General features: G+C 37.0%; 1 long non-coding RNA gene across 1 annotated transcript; it reads left to right on the top strand.

Annotated features, from left to right (window-relative positions):
- The first annotated feature begins 11905 nt into the window (after window positions 1-11905).
- On the top strand, window positions 11906-14111 carry LOC132108506 (uncharacterized). Its single transcript, XR_009424461.1, has 3 exons — window positions 11906-11949; window positions 13644-13707; window positions 13837-14111. It is a non-coding gene; the product is annotated as an uncharacterized LOC132108506 (long non-coding RNA).
- The last annotated feature ends 206 nt before the right edge of the window (window positions 14112-14317 follow it).

Here is a 14317-nt window from a genome sequence, read left to right as displayed (position 1 = left end):
TCACTTTTACATCCACTCCTGTACATCCTGTACACAAACCAGTGTCACAGTTTGTACCAAGATAGATACATTCTTAAGTATGATTCTGTCATTGTCAGCCTGCTATCAGGGGATGAGCAGGGCCATGGGCCAGTCTTCAGTGACTTTGTAGAGTGGTGCCATAGTTCCTTTTTAGAGCTGAATGTATCTAAAACTTAGGACATGGTCATTGACATCGCAGGACACCACCTCCCCCTACAGTCATGGTTATTAAAGGCGCGGACATTGAGCTCGTGGAGACATACAAATATCCTGGAATCATTTTATACAACAAACTGTGTTTTGAAACTTTGGTTGACGCCGTCTCAAAGAAAATCCAACAAAGACTGTACTTCCTTAGGAAAATGAACACTTTTAATGTTTCTTCAGAAATGATGACTCCGTTTTATTGTGCTTTTATTGAATCGGTTTTATCTTTTTGTATAGCTGCTTGGTTTGGAAGCCTCTCCCTGACAAATAAAAACAGACTTGGTAGTCCGGTCAAAGTGGCGAGCAAGATTTCCAGGAGTAGTCTGGCTCAACCTGGGGAGTTATACATAAAACAGGTCCAGAGGAAAGCTAGAGTCATAGCTCATTCACAGGATCATCCCCTTAGAACAGAGTTTGACCTTTTTTTATCCTCTGAGCGGCGTTATCGAGTTCCTAGCTGCAGAACAAAGAGGATGCAAATATATTTTATTCCGTCTGCTGTGAGGCACCTTAATGGCACTTAGCACTTTATAATAACTTGCACAAGTTTCATTTTTGCACTTGATCGTGTCCTGTATTTTATTTATTTATTTATTTGCACATTATGTACATTGGACGTTATTGTGAATTCCTTCTCTGCTGGTTGGTCTTTGTTGGTGAGTGTTGTTGTATGTGTATGTGTTTTATGTGAAGCATTTGCTGCAAATCCAATTTCCCCTTGTGGGACAATAAAGGTACTTTGACTTTGATTTTTTACAAGTCTACAGAGGCAAACCTGATGGAGGAGTCCCTGAGAAAAATCAAGGAATGAGAGCTGTCCTGGGCATGACTCAGGGCATGACAACATGTGACAATTTTTTTACCTCACACAAGCTGGGACAGGAGCTCCTAAAGTGGAAGCTGACCATGGTGGGAACGATACGGAAAAACAAGACAGAGCTCCCACCCCACCTGCTGACTACAAACCACAGACCTGTCAAGTCTTCCTAGTTTGTGTACACAGCTGATACATCCCTGGTATCCTAGAGGACATCTCAGCGTACAATGCCTTTGTCATCTGGATGGGACTGAACCCAGAGTGGAACAGAGGGAAGCTCCAGAGGAGATGCCTCTTTCTCGAGGAACTGGGAAAAGCACTGGTACAACCTCAAATCCAGAGAAGACCACATGTTCCAAGAACCCCAGCGTCTGCAGCCATCATGAGGAGGATTCAGGAGGAGAATGGTGGTGCCCCATACACCCGACCTACAGAACTACCATTTGCAAAGCCTAAAGTAAGTGTGTTATGCTGTTGCAGTATACTATCTCCTTGCGAGAGAGAGAGAGAGAGAGAGAGAGAGAGGTGTTACTAAAATTCCTGATCTTTTCATTATTCAATTTTGCGGCCAGCAGCAACAAAAAGAAGCGCTGTGAAGTTTGTGGACCCAAGATGGACAGAAAAACACAATATACATACATCAAGTGCAAGAAGTACATGTGTAACACACACACAGTAAAACTCTGCGCCTCGTGTGTTTTATATACACTGTAACGTAAAGGAAATGTGTTCAATGGGGCTGATGTGTCATCTAGACTGACATGGCTACTGTATGTGTTCAGTAGCCAAAACAAAACTGACCTGAATGGGTTAAATTTCTAATAAGGTTCAAATAAATAAAAGTCAATAGTTATGAAAAACCTTGCTTCATTTGTAAATTTGTTGGTTTTTTCCACTCATATCTTGATTATAATTGATTTTCTTTTGTCATTTTAGTAAAAAATAAACAAAAAAACGAGTAGCACTTTAATTCTTTAATGTGATCTAACAAAGATAAAGAGAAAATATTAACCATATATGCTGTTTATATTGCTTGTAATTGTGATGAAGTAAACATCTGTTGAGTATTTTAACATAAAATTGTTTAATTGTGTTGATTTAAAAAACCCAAAATGCAGCGGGTCCACCAGACCCACGAACACTGGCTGAATAACAAAAAAATGAACACCACAAAGGGTTAAAGTCATTTTTTTAAATATTTTCTTTGTGTAAAAAAAGTATTCTCATCACTTCATAACAGTATGGTTGAAGCACTGATGGCAGATGGACTATTCTGACGATTTCTCTCATACTTATCTGGACCTTGACAGTGTAATTTAGGGTGCTTTCACACTTGGTTCACTTGCCTGGTCCGAACCCGAGTTCAGTTGCTCCCCCCTCCCCCTGCCCCCGCTGGACTGTGTTCATATTATAATGTGATATATATATTATTTGAGTCCGAACCGCAGATCACTTGCGTCATCAAGCCAGCAGCTGTTTACCCCATTGCTTGGTAACGACGGCGCAGGAGAAGGCGGCAAATGCACAACATTACTCTCTGCACTTTTATGTATTACGTTTTTGAACTGTTCGTTTTGTTAATAAAGCTTTGGTACATAACGGCGCTTGCGCCTGTCTTACGAATGTACTGAAAATGCTCTAAAGAACGTTGAAGGCGAACATAAATGAGATGTCCAGCTCTCTGCTTGCAGCGCGTCAGTCACACTCATCAGGAAAAGTGAGTGAAACACACACACAAACACACATTTTCATCAAATAATTTGTCATTAAACGCGGTTCACTTCCGCGATTTGGTACGATTGCGTTCACATAAGCAGCGAATCGTACCAGAGTTCACATGAAGTGTACCGCAGATCACCGTTTTTAAGCGGACTCTGGTACGTTTCGCGGTCATCCGAGTACGGAAGACAGCGTTCACAATATCCAAACGAACTGAACTCTGACGTCAATCGAACCCGGGTGCGCACCAAAAGTGCTAGTGTGAAAGCACCCTTAGTTGGCAATCAATGTAACAGTCAAAAGCCTCCCGGTTTTTATACAAAATATCTTAAATTGTTTTACAGAAGACGAAAAAACTTTTACGGGTTAGGAATGACATGGGGGTAACTGATTAATGACAAAATTTTCATTTTGGGTGAAGTATCCCTTTAAGGTATTTTGGCTTTGTAATGCAGAGTCTCTCTTGGAGGTCAGTGAAAGAGCATGAAAGCATCTGAGTTTGCTTCATCTAATCTGAAATGAATGTTGAAATTGTAGTCTGCCAATACTATTGAGTTTCCCCCTTATTAACTCCTTAACAATGTTGATCCCCAGTAATAGCCTCTCTCTAAAGGCATTTCCCACAATTTTCTCCATTTGCATTTGAAGGTGTTGCTTACTAATGGATGGTTCTAACCCTTCTAATGAACAGTGTTAATAAACAAAAGAATAAAATTAAGAATATTAAGAAGTGCTCTGCTCTTCTGAGTTCCTCTAACATTGACCTATATGAATGCATTGATATTGCAGTGCTGACACTCTCACATTCAATTATTCAACTTAATCAGTCCAAAAAATAAAATAGAAATATATTTAGAAATATATATAGAAAATGCAGCCTTAATAAATCAAATAGATAAAAATGTAGACTACAACTGACTGTATTTTATGTATTGTGCCCAAGATTTAATGAGTTTGTTTTAAGATATTTTAAAACATTCAGTTGACAAGAAGTTTCTAGCAATGCAGCCTTTCTCTCTGGTTTTCTGACAGCTGTACTTTATGATTATTAGTAGAACATTAAAATATAACAATATAAAATTGCTCTTTAAAGCATTAAAAACACTAAAATAAAAATGAAAATAAACAATATTAAACAGACTATATATATATATATATATATATATATATATATATATATATATATATATATATATATATATATATATATATATTTTTTTTTGTTACCCATTTTCTGTCACATAGGTGTTTCCTATGTGTTTCCATTGATCCCAAGTGTGTCTAATCTTCCCATCACCCTGTACTGTATAAACAGTTCTCTTAGTGTTTTGACTAGCATCCGGTATTGTTCATGTCATCATGTTCTATGTGAGTTTCTGCAAATTATCCTGACTCATTGAACCTGGATCGAACTAGTGAGATTGCATGAACTCAAATTAACGTTTTTGAAATTGTTGATTTGTTAGTTTATTTCAAGTCAGGCTTTGAACTCTAATCTCCGTTTTTCTTTGTGTCTTTATGAAACAGCCCCCAGGTTTGAAACAACTCGAGGCTGAGTAAATAATGTCAGAATGTAAATTTTCTGTCTTTTGTTTTAGCACTCAGTATGAGGAATTATACAAGTTATGGAGCAATTAAGTTAATGTTATACTAATGTTTTAATGTTAGAATTCCAAATGTTCAAAACTGTTCAAAAATGGTAGACTGTGAAAAGGATTTCACACATTAGCATCTAAATATATTTACATGATTCCAACTTTTTTACACACAGTTTTTATGTTAAATCATTTATTACATTCTTCAACTAGGAAGAAACTACATTTTCCACCACTGTTCCATCTCTGTGTCATATATTTGACCTCCCATTGAAATAATGCAATATTCTTTACATACAACATCATTAAAAAGCCTCACTGGGACTTGCTCTTTGACCTTATGACCAACGGGACTCAATTAAAGTGATGTAGGCCTAATGTTTAATTACACCTAAAGGTCCTTGACCCAGTGGGAGAAGTGTTGGACAAGGGACAATATTAGAAGTGAAAAACAGTAATGATCCATGAAAAACATGTTTATCTTTGTTGAGTTGCATCATTTGGTGATAAACATTTGGTTCCTCTTTAACCTTACTTACTTCAATGTTTCTTATTCTAATAATTTAACTGGTTGTTTATAATACAGTTCTATTTCTTTTTGTGTATTCTTCTCTTTTTACTCTTACAATGCATTGTTTATCTATAAAGCCGTACAGTACATAAATACAAGATATTTGCATGTTCTAAATAGAGCATTGATACTGATATATTGATATTGATATTGGTACTAAAGAAGGATGCTAAAGCACATACAATATTGTATAATCACTAATACTAGTGTCCTTGGTACATATTAGCAAAATAATCTGTGAAAATTGTAATTTGAACATTAAAACAGAACAAAACAATTGATTGAGATAGGAATGTTATAGCTCTATGATAGGTAATATGAGTTAATTATTATGCCATTTTGATTCCAAGATTTGATTATTTCATTATTTGCATATTATTGACTGATAAATATATAAAATAATAAAAAAAATGTGATTAATAATTCCAAAGCTCCAATCAACAGTAAAGCTAAGCTGAACAAACATAGTACAGTTGCCATTGCTGCAGTATGTAAAAGTGGTTCTTAACTAGTTTTGTTTCAGGACCAACATTTTATATCAGAGATCAGACACATAATTGTTGTCTATAAAAGTCTATTTTCTCATCATATTTTTTTTTCTTCCAAGCACATTGTACCAGTTCTAAATCACACCATTCTTAAAGTAATAAACTACTATTTAACATATATTGATTTATGAGTTATATTTGCTTGTTAAAAAGGGATGGAAGTTAAACATTATTAAGCAGGGTTCATTTTACAGGTAAAATGGGCCAAAAAAGAGATTTTACTCACACTGAAAAGCATTATTTTTGCATATTTTTTGGCGTACAGGGTTCTCCATTTCTTTAAATTAACTTGGCATCAGTAAGCCGACTTGAAAGGCACTGATAATTTTATTGTTGTGACTAAATTATATATTGGGTAATAATATTATCATTATTGCATATGTTACGGTGTGATTTTTCAATGTAAACAGTCACAACATCTTTATTTACATTTCACTACAAACACTTATGAGCATGTAACCCAACCCCTGCCCCTAAACCTACCATTTGTCAATGAAACACAAGACAATGACAGGCAGATACAACTAGAGTCATAATTTATCCAAACAATATTAATATTCCAAGTCTTCTGAGGCAAAACAATTTATTTTTGAGAGGAATAGATGCGACTGCTATCTCCATCTGCCGTAAAGTTTATCTTCTGTGTGGCTGTCTGTGCGCAAATTAAAAAAAATGTGGGCAGAAGAAGCAGTATATTTAAAAGTATATATATTTTTTATTTTAATTATAATTTTGTGGCTCTCCCGAATACCAAACATCACAGTCACCGAGTTCTGACTACATTTCCCATCAGCCCCATACCTAGGACTAATCACCTGCACAGGTGCAGCCACTTTCCCTCCTCTATATGAACTCCTTTGAGACACAAGCAAAGTCTTGTTTTGCCCTGTCTAACTTCTCCACATTGCTTGATTCCATGTTTTCTGACCCTGGACTGTTTACTGATTCTGATTCCCTGTCTGCCGCCAGCCCTGACCTGCTTGGTATTGTTTCTGTTTATGGACATCCTCTGATATTCCTGATGCTGTTGTTTGATTACTGCCTGTCTGACTATTCTTTATTATTATTAAATACACTGCAAGTGGATCCAAACATCTCTGGCTCTGTATCACACTTATACTTTAGATGATTTAGACCTCTCCTGTTTGCATTCAATTCGCATGGATCGACTGTCACGCAGAGCATAATAATAATATAAAAGCAAATATATTACTTTTTGTATACCTTTTTAATTCAGTTGTTCAACAGTTCTTTATGATTATTAGATCGAATTCTATCTGTATTAGGCAGAACTGAATGACAACAGCAAACCAGAGGGAGAATGTGAGCACTTTGTTTTCAGGTGCTGCCACTCTCAGTGCCATCAAAACAAAAGTTCTGCTCGAACACATTGGCCAAGCACAAAAGTGATTCTAAAGGGGTACCTTAAGTGCCCAAAAGCTACACCAAGGTGTTCTCAACAAGTGTCGATATGTGATGAGTTGGAAGTGAGAATGCGTTGTTTTTTGTGACCCTGGTGACACAACGAGCATCTCACTGTCCAGTCGGAATGCCTTAATTAAGCCATTTTTAGTATTTGCATTAGTATTGTCCTTTTTGTGGGCATTTTATGATTTTTTACTTTAATTTTTTTTGGCCCATTTTACCTGTACAAAAAAGCTTACAAATATGCACTCCTTCACGTTCATGTTCGGCATTTTCACGTTCAGCCCTTTATAACAATTATATTTAACTTCTAAATCATTATATGCAAATTAATAGTAGTTATTAGATTTGTATATTAGGTATGGAATTGGTAAAATGTGCTTGGGGAAAAAATATGATCAGAAAATCAACTTGCATAATAATTATGCACGCACATATAATAATTATGTATAACGAAAATGAAGTAACAAAAATGTACACTGGGCCAATTATTGCATTGTATTGTACTGTATTTTATATCATATTTGCAATTATTTGCACAGTCTTTGATGTTAACAAACTTTGTTCTAATAAGTTAATGGTTAATGGTCATTTAGTTGTTCTAAGTATGCATTGTACACACATTCATTCATTCATTTATTCTCTTTCCTCTTCACTAGTGTGTGGTGAGCACACTGGCACCATTGTCCTGTGGGTGCAGTCACATCATCCAGGTGGATGCTGCATACTGGTGCTGGTTGAGGAGAGATCCCAACATATGATCGTAAAACTTTGGGTGTACAGCCATACACAATTAAGCACTACATATATACGTCATTCATTCATTCATTTATTTACCAGAACCAGAACTAACAGAATGCATAGTAAATATAAAAAAACTGGATGATGAGTAATTTCTTAATGCTAAATTCTGAAAAAAACAGGTGTTAATTGTAGGACCTAAAAACTCTGCCTGTAATAACCTAGTAATCTGTCTAAGAATTGATGGCTGCTCTGTCAATTCTTTGTCATTAGTTAGGAACCTAAGTGGGCTATTTGATAGCAAGCTTTCCTTAGAAAGTCATGTTAAAGCATTTGTAAAACTGCATTTTTCCATCTTAAAAATATATCTAAATTATGGCCTATGATGATATCTCCCAAGGGTAACATGTAAAGCGTGAAGAGGAAGTTGTAGCCGCACTGGGTTGTACATAATAATTAACTCAAATTATATATAGGGAATTTGAATAATTAATCAGGAATATGATTAATATATATATATATATCATATTACAGTTGCATTAAATTTATTGAAGATGAAAAATAGGTCAATTGTATATATTAATAACTCACTGTAATTTACTCATTAATATTTCAATATTCTATTCTTCATATCAATTATTGTGATATCTTTTACTAGAAATTAATGTAAATCAAACGTGGTTCGTCCAGCAAATGGCTGTAAGATTAACTAATTAACTCTCAGTAACGCTATCACTTGTTATAATTCCAGGACAAATAGTTTCTGGCCATGAAACCATTCTCCTGTCCTTATAAAATTTAGATTACTTAAAAGTAACAAATAAGCTTTGTAGCGAAGATCGACATTTCATTGACTTGTAACATGTAACATGTGCAACTTAGACAGAGAATCTGGAGTATATGGAATTTAATAATTGAACTAATAATACATCAAACTACAATTTATACAGAGTAAATACACGTACGACAGTATAGACAGTAAACTTTGTACAAGACATAACGGAATCCAAATGAGGGAGAGAGAGAGAATGAGTGAGATAGGATGAATGAGAGAATAGGCGTGATCACAGAATCACACGCTCAGTTATGCAAACTCACAGACAGTAACCCTTGAAAGACAACAACGAATCAAATCATAGACAAACTTTAAGCAGCATTTAAATCTCCATAGAGAATGAAACTTGCATGGTTCTCTTTGTGTATGCGAAAGACGAGCGTGCGTGCAGCGTGCGTCGGTCTGGGCGTGTTCTCTCGTGTCTTCCGGGGCGAGCGGACTCGCGCGAAGTTTTGAAGGTTCAAAGAAGTGATTCAGAGTTTTTCCTCGTAGGGAGGCGAATATGAGAGTAAAACTTAGTAAAGAAAAAAAACGAAAAGGAAAGAAAAACGGAGATGAAAGCTCCCTAAGGAGCCATATGACGTTCTCTCAGATGAAGTGCTCTCCGAACTTTTCGTGTTAGTCCTTTTATAGAGGGACTTGGTTCATGCGAACAACCAATGAATGTCCAAAGATCTGAAGCGGGAAAAGTTCCTTTGTCTCTGGGGAAACACCCACTCTAATAAGTTCTGGCTTATAAAATTTCAGCAGTGATATTCCAGCAAGTTCGTAATTCCAGATTAATACATTTTACACACCTTTCATACAGGTGGATAGTTAGGTCACAACATGACAATTCCAAAAACACTAAACAGTACATATATAACTGATAGAAACACGACGTTACATTCAAATGCAGAATTACACACATTTAAAGTTTGATTAACACATGATAAAACTGCAGATACTCCAATTTATATGGGGAAACATCTACTGCATAAAAAGCAATACTTAATACATTTAGAATACATTGAGAAAATAAAAGGGTACTATTCTCTTTTCTAAGAGTTAGCTTTCCTGTCCTGTTTGTTAGGTCGTAAAGTTTTACGACCTGGGAAGGGGGGTAGAATTACAACTCATGATTCTATTTGAGAACATTAAAATTAGGAGAAACATTTCCAAATCAGAAGTTACAAATCAGAAAATCATAACCATCGCACAACAGGCTAACACTGCAATGCCTATCAAATACATCTTAATAATGACTTACATGATGAGTGTAAGATAAAACATTTGTGGTTGTGTGTGTGTGTGTGCTTGTGTGTGTGTAAGTTGTAAGGAGAGTTTGTAATCTCTTTGAAGCTGGAATGTGTTGTCGGGCCGTGGGGGAAAAAAAAACGGGGGTTTCGTCTTTTTTTTCTTTTGAGGCTCCCGCGAGTGTCTCTGGAGACTCTCTCTAAGGTGTAATAACTGTCACCCACGGCAGGATGTTGCCGACATCGTGGCGCCCCAAATGGTGAATTATGTTGGAAGATGTTGTAAAACAAAGGTCCTGGTTTACTCACGTTCTGGTCTTTGAGTGCAGAATGTGTTAGAGTTAGGATTCATTAATATGGAACAGATGGCTGAAATACCATGAGCTCATTAGTGTTACAAAGTCAATAACTCCATTCTGTGCATATACCGATAACATACATACAATTCATTGTATATATAAACTGTTTAGCTGGTGGGATAAATCATTAAATTAGTAAATGAATGAATGATGTATTTATATAGTGCTTTATTGTGTATTGCTGTACACCCAAAGCTTTACAATCATATGGGAGGATCTCTCCTTAACCAGCACACAGTATTCAGCATCCACCTGGATGATGTGACGGCAGCCACAGGACAATGGGGCCAGTGCGATCACCACACACCAGTGGAGAGGAGAGGGAAGACTAAAAGAACGTGTGTAAAACGCATACTTGGAACAAATAAAACATTATATAATATAAAAAATATAATGATTTTTAAATTAAATATAATTGAAATTGAAAATGCCTTATATATGTAACGAGGAGTCAGAGGCGTTCGGATCCATGTGCAGAATTTTATTCCGAGAATGGTCGGACAGGCAGAAATCAGGAATGGCGTCAGTTATGTTAGGATTAACCAGAATTGAAAACAGAACCAAGCAGAGAATCAGCAGAGAATCAGAGTCGAAATACACAATCCAAGATCAGACACGGGAAGAACAAACACAAGGGAAAACACTCGGAAATGCTAGACAGGCTAAACAAGACTTCGCAAAGAGTTGGGGTGAGTGTGCTGCTTATATGGGTGTGCGCGTATTAGCTGCAGGTGTGTAATCAGATGCAGTTGTGTGTGTGTGTGTGTGTGTGCAATCAGTCCCAGGAATGAGGCAGGATGGGAAATGGAGTTTGAATGAGTCCTCCAGCTGATGATCATAACAATATACAGGTGTGCATAATTGTTACGCTTTTAGTACAGTGAACTCATTGTCATGTTCAAGAAACTAATTTGAAATGATTCAAGCTTTGTGACATGGTGCATTATCCTGCTAGAAGTAGCCATCAGAGAATGGGTACATGGTGGTCACAAAGGGATAGACATGGTCAGAAACAATGCTCAGGTAGGCTGTGGCATTTAAACGATTGCCAATTGGCACTAAGGGGCCTAAAGTGTGCCAAGAAAACATTTCCCACACCATTACACCACCACCAGCAGCCTGCACAGTGGTAACAAGGCATGATGGATCCATGTTCTCATTCTGTTAACGCCAAATTCTGACTCTGACTCATCAGACCAGGCAACATTTTTCCAGTCTTCAACTGTCCTATTTTGGTGAGCTTGTGCAAATTGTAGCCTCTTTTCCCATTTGTAGTGGAGATGAGTGGTACCTGGTGGGGTCTTTTGCTGTTGTAGCCCATCCGCCTCAAGGTTGTGTGTGTTATGGCTTCACAAATGCTTTGCTGCATAACTCGGTTGTAACGAGTGGTTATTTCAGTCCCATAATGGATGTTTTTCCCTTTTCACACCATTCGTTGTAAACTCTAGAAATGGTTGTGCGTGAAAATCCCAGTAACTGAGCAGACCGGCTCAGACCGGCCCGTCTGGCACCAACAACCATGCCACTCTCAAAATTGCTTAAATCACCTTTCTTTCACATTCTGACAATCAGTTTGGAGTTCAGGAGATTGTCTTGATCAGGACCACACCCCTAAATGCATTGAAGCTGCCATGTGATTGGTTGATTAAATAATTGCATTAATGAGAAATTGAACAGGTGTTCCTAATAATCCTTTAGGCGAGTGCATATGTAATGGGGTGGAGGTAGCATTAGTAGTGGCTCCATATTAGGCTTGCTTGGGACTACAAATGTGTTGGACTACAGATCCCATGAGTCCAAGTACTATAAAGGGGGAAATCAAATCTGCTGGCCTTTCTCTTTGTGGGACCATGTGTCAAGTAGGAGAAGCTGTGTGGTATGTTTCAACGCTGTGTGTTAATGAAACTAGTCGTTGCCTTGTGAATATTATTAAAGTAAATTGGGGAGGTAAGGGTTGTGACTAGTGATGGCAAAATGAGGCTTCCTGAACCACTGAGACCTCACAGCCCATTGCTTCACCAAAAGGTTCATTACTCAAAGCTTCATTCATTATTGCTCACTAGTGACACCTAGCTACTGTGCAAAGAAATAGCAGACCAATAAAAAAATACTGAATCAATGACCTGAACAGACATTTGTCCATTGCCTGGGTATCAAATAAAATATGTATCTCTCTCTGTCTGAATTTACTTGTGCAGAGACAACTGTCACACACAGTCCATTCATTATTCATAAATTGTTTGGATGGTGACAGTAGGAACAACAGAAGTGAGACTGTGTTGAGTGTAGTTTTTATGGTGGAGGGAGTGTAATAACGCAAATTGCAACAGAAAAGTGTGGGGTGGGAAAGGTTAAGAATTGTTTCTGGTGTGTTTTGTGCATTAAACTGTTACTAGATTTAGTGCAGTGTTGTGCTTATGGGACTATGGATTTAGAGGAACAAACTGAAACACTGCAGTTTGGGGTGGGTGAAGGAAGGATCACACATTCTTTTTATTGAGGAACAGAATTTTTTCAAGTGTGTTGGGGCTTAGAAGATTCCTCCTTTTGGACAGAACCTCTCCAGCCTTGGAAAAGATCCTTTCACATGGAACAGAGGAATGTCAGTGCCAGCTGGTATAAATGAGGATACAGATGTTTATGTTGAGCCCAATATACTAGTGGACCCTCAGATCTTGTGAGATTCACTTTGGATAAATATTGATTTGATTTGATTGATAAAGATTGTTAGTAGTCTGTGCATGCTCGTGCAGTGCTCGATAATGCCTGAGCATGGAGGAGGTGTTATTGTTGTATGTCAGCTCCTTTAGGCACAGCAAGCATTTCACCTAGAAACATAAACGAATAGACATGAAATATAATACAGAATTATAGTGAGTATTATTATTAGATCAAGACAGTAAAACAATAATAATACACATACCTTATAGTGACCAACCATTTAAAAAAACTCCCAGACAGGGGAGGATTTCCTCTTTCTTGCTGGCTCCATTACAAGGAAAAAGGAAGAGTTCACAAAAAGCAAACAAATCCAAAAGGGCAATCCAAATCAAAAAGCAGTCCAGTCCAAATCCAAAAAACCAAAGCAATCCAAAAAATCTTATCTAATTAATATAACAATACTATAATATAACTACTTTAATTAATAATAACAATATACTATAACTAATATAACCTGATATAATCTAATAATTTACAGCCCTAACACATATATGACACAATAACGATGATGACACAACTATCTAACTCTAACTCTGACTCTCTGACTCTACTTCAACTGATTCATCTACTCCTGACAACACCCACAAGGTGGCGTGAGTTTCGAACCCCTTTATCCGGAACCGACACTCAGACCGAACCGATGACGTGTCCACACAAACCGAGGCCTCGTTTGTCGTCTGTCACGTGATATCCATGTTAACAACACAAGCCTCAAATCGCGGCTTCATCTGGCACGCCCCTTTTTTCTCGACACAAGCTCCGATGCCTCGGTTCAAATGTCACATCACTAGTTGTGACTCATGGTTATGGTTAGTGCGGTCCATTTTAACGTGTTTGTTTGTTTTATAGTGTGCTTAAAGGATATATAGTGGTGGATGCCTCAGAAATTGAGTAGATTTATTCATTAACACAGGTACTGATTTTAATTGAATATTGGAGTATGTGAAGTTAGCTTTTTTATTGTGTTAAGTGTTTTTAATTCTTTTTTAATTTTAATATTTTAAAGGGGCAATCATGAATTGTATTTTCTTTGTTTTTACAGATGATGTATGATTGCCGTTTACTTTTATCTAAAATATTGGTGGCTTAATGTTGGGTTGTAAGATATGACTTTTAAAAGTTACACTATGATGAAGTGACTTTAATTTATTGTGGGACTGTGATTTCTGTTTTTGTTTTAAACAACCAACGACAAAGGGTTTCCCATTCTTGTACGCATGGTTGACTCTCTTAAGGTGATGGTGCACAATTTGTAGTGGTTTGAGTCAAGTGCGTGTTGCTTTTCTATTACACTTGTAGTGTTATTGGTTTTGTGCTGTGATTGAGTGTATTCTTTGCTGTGGAATTGCCATTGAATGGGATTGGGCAACCCTATGGTCTGTAGTGGGTTAAACCTTTTTGTTCTTTTCATTTCTTTGTCACTTTTTATTACCATTCGTGTTTAATAAATTTGTTTGTGCTTGCAAGGAAACACATTGTGGTTGTTGCCCTTCTTTTACACCTTCCCCATTACTTGTAAGGTC

Source organism: Carassius carassius, chromosome 28, assembly GCF_963082965.1.
Source record: "Carassius carassius chromosome 28, fCarCar2.1, whole genome shotgun sequence".
NCBI classification, from domain to species: Eukaryota; Metazoa; Chordata; class Actinopteri; order Cypriniformes; family Cyprinidae; genus Carassius; species Carassius carassius.
The sequence above is the reverse complement of the archived record's forward strand: the minus strand, read 5'-3'. Positions and strand labels throughout refer to the sequence as shown.